The following is an 8,588-nucleotide window of genomic DNA, read 5'->3' as shown; positions in this document are numbered from 1 at the left end:
ATCAACTGTTGCCATAAGTGCTATGTTGGCTTGCTCATATTCAGAGTCTGACTCTTGATCAGAAGAATCTGAGTCATCCCAGGTAGCCATCATGCCTTTCTTCTTTTCAAACTTCTTTCTGGGGTTTTCCCTCTGAAGCTTTGGACATTCATTCTTGTAGTGTCCAGGTTCCTTGCATTCATAGCAGACAACTTTCTTCTTGCCAGATCTTCTATGATCAGAAGATTCTCCCTTTTCAGGTCTCTTAAAGTTCTTAAATCTTCTCTGCTTGCTCTTCCAGAGTTGATTTACTTTTCTGGATAGAAGAGACAATTCATCTACTTCTTCTTCTGACTGGTCAGATCCTTCTTCTTCAACTTGAAAAGCGTTAGCACAATTTTTATTTTAGATTTTAAAGCCATTGACTTACCTTTCTTTTGAGGCTCATTTCCATCCAGCTCAATCTCATGACTTCTCAAAGCACTTATCAACTCCTCAAGAGATACTTCATTCAAGTTCTTTGATATCTTGAATGCTGTAGCCATTGGTCCCCATCCTCTGGGAAGACTTCTGATTATCTTTTTAACATGATCAGCTTTTGTGTATCCCTTGTCAAGAACTCTTAATCCAGCAGTTAGAGTTTGAAATCTTGAGAACATTGCTTCAATGTTTTCATCATCCTCCATTCTGAAAGTTTCATACTTTTGGATTAGAGCTAGAGCCTTTGTCTCCTTTACTTGAGCATTTCCCTTATGAGTCATCTTTAGAGATTCAAAGATATCATGAGTTGTTTCTCTGTTTGTGATCTTCTCATACTCAGCATGTGAGATAGCATTTAACAATATAGTTCTTGATTTGTGATGATTCTTAAACGCTTTCTTTTGATCATCACTCATAGCTTGTCTGGTGAGCTTGACTCCTTAAGCAGAAACTGGATGTGTGTAACCATCCAATACTAGATCCCATAAGTCACCATATTGACAAAGAAAGTAACTTTCAAGTCTATATTTCCAATACTCAAAGTTCTCACCATCAAAGACTGGTGGTCTATTGTAACCATTAAAGCTATTACTTCCATTGTTACCATTTGTGTTTTGATCAATAGGAGTTGAAGTAGTTGTTTCAACCACTTTGTGTTTTTCTCCCTGAATCTTTTCTCTAACACGGTTAAGTATTTGCACCTAGAATCGACGCTCTGATGCCAATTTAAAATTATAAAGTTTGATTAATTTGACTACTTTGGTAATTAACAAATTCATATATTTTATGAATTTCAGAATTTCAATTCAATTTATTCCCCTACCAATTAACTTGACATACAAATAAACAAAAGGAATGTATTATTGAAATGACTGTTACTGTGCATTTGGAAAATTAATCCCACGCCAATTGTATTTCAATATACGACAAAGCAAAACATGTGTGTGTGTGTTACGCAATACAACTAAATTTTAATTTAATATATTACTATATTATTCTTAACCTGCATTGAAATATATAAGTACCGTAGCACATTTCTGCACTCAGAGAAAAAAGGATTGCATTGACGGATTGTAACACATGTAAAGTATCGTAGTATTGCTTCCGGGAAGAACAATATATATTTATATAAATACATACAAAACTAATTACTATGCATTATATTTCATTTTGTGGATCTTGATGTCATAATTTTAGGATGCTTTAATTTGGATAAGAAGTAATAAAATGTACCCCAATTCATAATAATAATTAATATTGTGTACAAAATGTATCCATAGCACATTTCATGTTTTTATGCTTGAAACAAATGTCTCGTTGCCATTAAACAAAATACTTATATGATTGTTAGAAAAATAATTTAATCGAATGGTCGAGGTTAGAATCGTGAACGAAATCACTTTTCTTATGAGTATTTAAAACACTTTCAATATGTCTTAGAGCTAGAATTTTCAATATTTCTGAATCCGGAATGAAGTTTTATAGGTCACTTTAGTATTGTTTCACAAGATAACGACCCTTGGAGAAACAATTTTTTTTTTCTAAAAGTTACAATACTTGGCTTATTGCAACATTTATCAAAAGTTGCATGTTTTTATTCTGCAACACTTCATAAAGTGTTGCCAACTTTCAAATTCAAAATTCAAATTCACTAACATATTTTTTTGTCATTTTAGAACACTCATATTATTAATAATTTACAAACAGAAACCAGCAGTTTTTATCAAAACACAATGACATTATTTTATCCCCGTTGTGATTATTGTTCCTCCAAACAAGTCATATTTCATTGCTTCATTTCTAAGATAATTGTTGATAGAATTAATGACTAAGTTTAAATACAATTGAACCATATAGAATAACAAGTTGACGACACCTTTTTTATCCTGGTTGCTTTCTCTGTCTCTCTATTGCTGGTTTCAAACCAAGTATTGAAATGTAAGATGCATGCATGCATCAAAGTCAAACCAACCAACCACTTTGAAAGCGGGTAGTTTGTGATAAACCAGATATGAGAAGCTTCTTATTCCATCCATGCAAAAGGGGTTCCTTATCATTTTTGCGGACAAGAATGAGTTGGCTAAGTTTGGGTTATTATACTTTTGCGGCCGCAAAATTACGGTTGCGGTAGTGTATATACTACGCCAAAAATAAAATTAGGCAGCACACCTTAGGCAGCGCTTCTTACCAAAAGCGCTGGTAAAAGTCCTTTTAAAAACACGGAAATTTTGACATATACCTTAGACAGCGCTTTCTATAAAAGCGCTGCCTAAAGGGGTGAAGTGGTTTCAAGAAACGCTGCTTAAGGGTGGTTTTAGAAAGCGCATTGAGAAAGCGTTGCTAAAGGATGGGCTTACGCAGCGCTATGTAAAAGTGCTGCCTAAAGGGTGGGCTTACGCAGCGCTTTTCACTAATGGGTTTTTATATTTTTTCATTTTTCATTTTCTTTTCATTCTAACGCAAAACTCTCTCTCTTATCTCCATACTCTCTCGTCTTCTTCCTATCATTTTCTTCTCCGCCGCTTTCAACAACAATCCTAACCCTAAATCATGCTCACGCCCAGAATCGACCAAGACCCACATGCAATCTCGCATCGTTTTTGTTGGTCTTTCATCGTTTCTAACTACACAACGAGAAGTGGTACCCTAAAACCCAGCCACACTGTTGAAGCCAAACAATCATCGCAGAAGTTGCTTGCAAAGATGAAGGTCGTCACCTATGGTTACTATCATTCTAGCGAAGTTGGATTTGACCCAGCAACTATTGTTGTTAGAGTTCCATTTTATCGCAAATTCTGGTTTGCGTCATCTTCCCCACTTTTTAGGGTTCTTGATTTTTGATATTGTTCAGGGTTCTGCAGATTCGGTTAATAAATCAAAATAGAAGATTCAATCGCGGCCGATGATTTCGTCGATGAGCTCAATTTCGATTTCGATTGAAGCTTCAGGGCAGTGGATGGCTTCAGGTATAGTTTTGTTTTGTTTTCATTTTTCAATGCCCTCATAATTTCACCCTAGTAATTTCTGAATACCTTTCAACTAAGCAGTTCTGTTTTTAATTTTCAATGCCCACATAATTTCATCCTAGTAATTACTGTTATCCTTTCAACCGAGCAACATCTGTAGAAGGTCGATTATTAGACTTTGATGACCGAGTTAGGATGCAGGCGGTTGCTGTATTACGCACTTCTTTTTGTTGTTTTCTTTTCATCCATGATAAAAACCTAATTCAATAGTCGCTACTCGTTAGTTTCTGAATTGTGCAATTGATAGTGCTGTAACTCTAATGCAGTATATGCACCCGTAAGATACTCCTAGTTATGGATTTGCTTAGTTGAATTCGTTTGATTATATAGTAATCAGTTGAATAATAGTTACTTTTCCTGAGAATATAACTGAATCAGTTGAATTACTACTACTATTGTTCATTGTTATTTTATTCTCTTTTGTAGAAAGCTGCAGATGCTTTGTCTAAGTTAGAACAGTCTCCTCGGCCGGAAGTAGCCAAGGGTGTACAATCTTCAAAGAAACGAGATGTTACTTTGAAGCCGTTGATTGATGCTTTGGTTTATGGTGGTTTGCTTTGTCATGAGGATAAGGATGTCAAACTTGTGGTTGCCATTTGCGTCATTGAATTACTTAGAGTCATGGCTCCTGAACCTCCTGGTTGGTTAACGCGGTTCTTTAATCTGTTTTTGTAATTTGAGATACAGGCATTGCGCAGGGCTCCTTTTCATGTTGGTGCAATTGAAAATAATTTGATTGCGACTTTGTTTATAAATCGAGCTACTGTTTTGCATGTAAGTTCAATTTTAATATTAGTCTTAACCTCTTAACCTACTCACAATCACTTTTTATATATGATATACAAGGGTTGATGTTATTTCCGTAATGCGGGTGTTTTCCCTGCAGAAAATGAATCTTTTAGTAGAATGCTTGCGAGATTGCAATCGAGCTCTTCAGATATGTCCAAGCTATTCAAAGGTATGTTTTGCTTCAGTTACTATTCATAATCCTAGTTTATTTGGTTTATGTAGTTAATGTTACTCAATAGTATAGAACGGGATGGGATTTTTTGCATTTGTATTAGGTTAGTTTTGATATGTGCAATAAAATTTCATGATTTGTTGAATCAGTGTTTGATGTAGTTGACTATTATAAAGAATAAGGATGCAAACTTGAATTCTAATTTTTATTCTTATTCAAGTAACTCTTTATTTTGGCATCAGGCATGGTATAAGAGAGGAAAGGCAAATGTCTCCTTGGGAAATAATAGAGATGCAATCTGTGACCTAAATATAGCTAAGAGTGTCGAATCATCCACAGGTGGTAAGAAACAAATAGAAAGTGAGGTGAAAATTGTTTTAGACCAATCCAAAAGCGCAAATATAGCAGTACAGCCGCGACACAAGGAAAATAGCTTGAATACAGTGGGTAAGAAGCTTTCCTTGTTAAACAACTGGGAAATTGGTCAAGACTTTTTTTGCTCTTTTGTTATGGTAATAGCATTTGAAGTATGTTTAAAAGTAAAGTGTTGCATTTTGAATTCATCATATTTCACTTTTGGACTCTGTTATGCTTATGTTCGTAAATTAAGTCTTGGATACCTTTAGGAAAAATAAATTGCCTAAATTTAAACCTGAGAAAATAGTTTTAGACGCAAAAGAATGGAAAATGAATGAAACAAGGGTTCACTGATCCAATAAACTTAGCCAAGAGACCCTTTTCCTTCTAGAATTAAATTATGCACCTTATCTGGACTAGGGAGGACAACTCACTGTTTTGGAGCAGAAGTAGACTTAAACTTCCCCTTACACATGTAAGGTCACTCACTTGAACATCAAGAGGACCTTACTTTATTCTTCTCATTCCTGGAATGAAATGTCTGAAAATGTCTGGGATTTTATGCTAGAAGAGTTAAAGGTGTTTCTTGATATAACCCTTCTCCATTCTCAGAACTTTACCTCGATAACTAATTCACATCAAAGGCTTCACTTTATACTAATAAATTAGTATGCTAGGAAACTTCAATCGAGATTTCTAAAATATAAACCTGTTCGGAAACAATTGGGGCTTTGTCGGTCACATTTTTTTAGTCCTGACTTCTATTCAGTGCTCTTTTACATCTGGTGTAATTTGTATGTATTCTGTTCTATGAGTATGGTGTAGTCCTTACTTATAATTATGAAAGATCCATTTTTTCTCCTTTTGAGATAGTAAGATGATACAGTGCATTTGTGGCAGGTGAGATGCCTCAAATAAAGCTGCAAAGGGCATATAGATGTTTAAATTAAATATTCTCATTGTAGGTTTTCGGAGTTGAATATGAGTGGTCTAAAACTAGCCAAACCGGTAGTCAATAGCCTTTGCCAGCTCACAGGGACCTTGACTTTAAAACCTTTTCATTAACTTAAATATATTAGCCAATATTAAACTTTTCATTAACTTAAATATATTAGCCAATATAAAACTAGACATAACATCTTTTGTTACTATTATTATTATTATATTAGATTTTAAAACCTTTTCATTAACTTAAATATATTAGCCAATATTAAACTTTTACATATTTAAATGTATTATTATAAAATATAATTGAAATAGAATGTTATATAAATTGTAAAATGTCATATTATATCTTAAAATAGAACTTAATTTCATTTGTCAATTCACTTGTTAGTTATATTTATATTTTATAACTTCTTTTTGCAACTTGTGCTTCTTATCAACTTGCTGCATCAGTAATCCGAAATTCTGCTCAGGATGATGAGCTGAACCTCATAATTTGCAGCTTTTTATCTTCTTGTATATATGACAGAGATGCCGTGGGCAGCGGGCTCAAAGAATTTTACCATGAAATCATCTTTCAAGTTTTTCAGTGTGCGCCTCAAATGCTTCTCGCAATCATCCCTTGCTTAATTGAAAGTTATCGGTATATCCTCCCTTTTAGTCAATTGGCCGAAATCAGTTTTTGACACGTTTATTCTGTTCCTTTTCTCCTAATATATTGATATTCTTATTCTAACATTTTTATCATATTTACAATCAATTTTGTAGGCTGATCAGGTTGATGTTCGGTTAAAAGCCGTTAATTTGGTGGGGAAACTTTTTGCACTTCCTGAACACCGTGTTGCATAGAAGTTTCATGATCTTTTTTTGGAGTTTCTGAAAAGATTTTCTGATAAGTCTGTGGATATACGAATTAGTGCTCTACAATGTGCCAAAGCTTTCTATGCAGCAGATCCTTTTGGAAAGGACAAAGCACTGGATACACATATTTTCTCTTTTCAGTCCTTTTCATGAAAAGGCACTGAATAGTATTTTGATTCAAAAGAGAAGGTATGAATACCAATGTTATGCTGGAACGTGAAATTTTGAAAATATTTACAAATTATTCTTTTATCTTTCAGGCTGCAGAATGAGATGAAAAACTATTTGGCTTTACAAAAGAAATTAAAGGTAAAAGGCAAGGAAAAACTATCTGGCCCTTTTCTAAAACCAGACATTAAATAATTCTTCAATATTATGCAACAACTTCGTTGTGGTGTGAGGATACTTTGATGTACCCTTATCTTATGAAGAAGGCATTTGAATACTCTCAAGAATGAACAACTTGTCTTAGCTCTTAGGAAGAATTCACCATGAAAATGCTTGTATTTGTTGACATAACTTAGGTTTTTTTTTAAAATTGAATCCTCTTGAATAGAATCCATGTTGACATAACTTAGGTTCTGAGATTTTGTATGAGTTATTGTTCTCGGTATTCTCTTAGTGTATGGATTGAATATGTATATTGATGTTGTTGTTGTTTCAAATTTTATATTGAAGCTACAAATTTGTTTCAAGTTTATGAAATTTTGGTGCAAATTCTGGTAAAAACCTGGTGCAAAAATGGAGAAAATCTGGTGCATATATGCTGACTTATAATAGGCAGCGCTTTGTTTTAAGTGAAAACAATTTTTAGATAGGGGGAATAGACGGCGCTTTTAATGAAAAGCGCTGTCTAAAGTTGAGAAAAGTGCTGCCTAAAGGGGACCTTTAGCAGCGCTTTTAGAAAAAGCGCTACCTAAATTTGGCCTTTAGCAACGCTTTATAAGTAAAAGTGCTGGCTAAAGGGGGTCTTTAGTAGCGCTTTCAAGGTGAAAAAAAACGCTGCCTTTACCTACGGCAGCGGTGGAATAGACAGCGCTTTAAAGCGCTGCCTAAAGCCAAAAAAAGCGCTGTCTTTTCACTTGTTTGGCGTAGACATGTCTACATTCGCATCAAGCTGCAATTGCGATGTAATTGTAAATCACAATAAAAAACGAATCATAACACTGCAACGACCACATCAAGCTGTAAGAGATTATATAATGCTTGCAAAAATTATTTGGCTTACCTTGTTTTCTATTTATATCATAGATTTAAGGTATGTTTTAAAAGGATTAGTGATATTCAAAATATGTCGAATTGTTAATAAGATATATATGAAAATTTAGAGAAAAAATGGAAAATATATGAAATCTAAAATAAATAATAAGTATCCTTCATCAAACAAATAGTGATGAGGAATTGAGATTACGGTGTTGTTTCACTCCTAATAAGTATCCTTCATCAAACAAATCAACCTCTTATTTCCACAATCAACCATTACTCGTATGTTTCTTTTAGCTCTGACTATTACTCACAAATGAATTAAATACTCAAATCAAATAATATCATAATCATTATATTGCTCAGATTTTAATATAAATATTTCCCTATACATTACTAAAATAAAATAATTCAAAACATTAATAGTAACAATCACTTAAGAAACATCGAGGATCAATATATCTACATTAATAAAATAAAATATTTTTATATAAGCAAATTGAGTATTACTCTCTAAATAAAATAGAATATTTTAGTATAAAAATAAATTTTAAAAATATCATCTAGTTGTAAAAGAGTCTCGCCTCTTATTTAGATAAAATTATACGATAGTAACATCATATTTTAAACTACTAGTTTCAAATATTTTAATTTATAATTAAAATAAAATATATTGTATCATACCGAATTTTAATTTGGTTGCGATGACCATCTTATCTTTTCTTTCGTGAGTTTTATCGATATTTTTCCTTTCCTTTTGGAATAAATAAAGTTCA

At 33.3% G+C, this 8,588-nt stretch overlaps 1 long non-coding RNA gene across 3 annotated transcripts; it reads left to right on the top strand.

Moving 5' to 3' along the window:
• Nucleotides 1-2,209: 2,209 nt before the first annotated feature.
• On the top strand, nt 2,210-7,678 carry LOC131662600 (uncharacterized). 3 transcript variants are annotated; one of them, XR_009301733.1, is made up of 7 exons: nt 2,217-3,425; nt 3,912-4,259; nt 4,372-4,443; nt 4,689-4,893; nt 6,251-6,391; nt 6,517-6,798; nt 6,870-7,666. It is a non-coding gene; the product is annotated as an uncharacterized LOC131662600 (long non-coding RNA). The 3 variants fall into 3 exon arrangements; XR_009301732.1 differs by having other exon boundaries at nt 2,219-3,425; nt 6,278-6,391; nt 6,870-7,660; XR_009301731.1 differs by having other exon boundaries at nt 2,210-3,425; nt 4,689-6,391; nt 6,870-7,678.
• Nucleotides 7,679-8,588: the final 910 nt, after the last annotated feature.

The sequence above is a fragment of the Vicia villosa genome, linkage group LG3 (genome assembly GCF_029867415.1).
Source record: "Vicia villosa cultivar HV-30 ecotype Madison, WI linkage group LG3, Vvil1.0, whole genome shotgun sequence".
Lineage (NCBI taxonomy): Eukaryota > Viridiplantae > Streptophyta > Magnoliopsida > Fabales > Fabaceae > Vicia > Vicia villosa.
The sequence above is the reverse complement of the archived record's forward strand: the minus strand, read 5'-3'. Positions and strand labels throughout refer to the sequence as shown.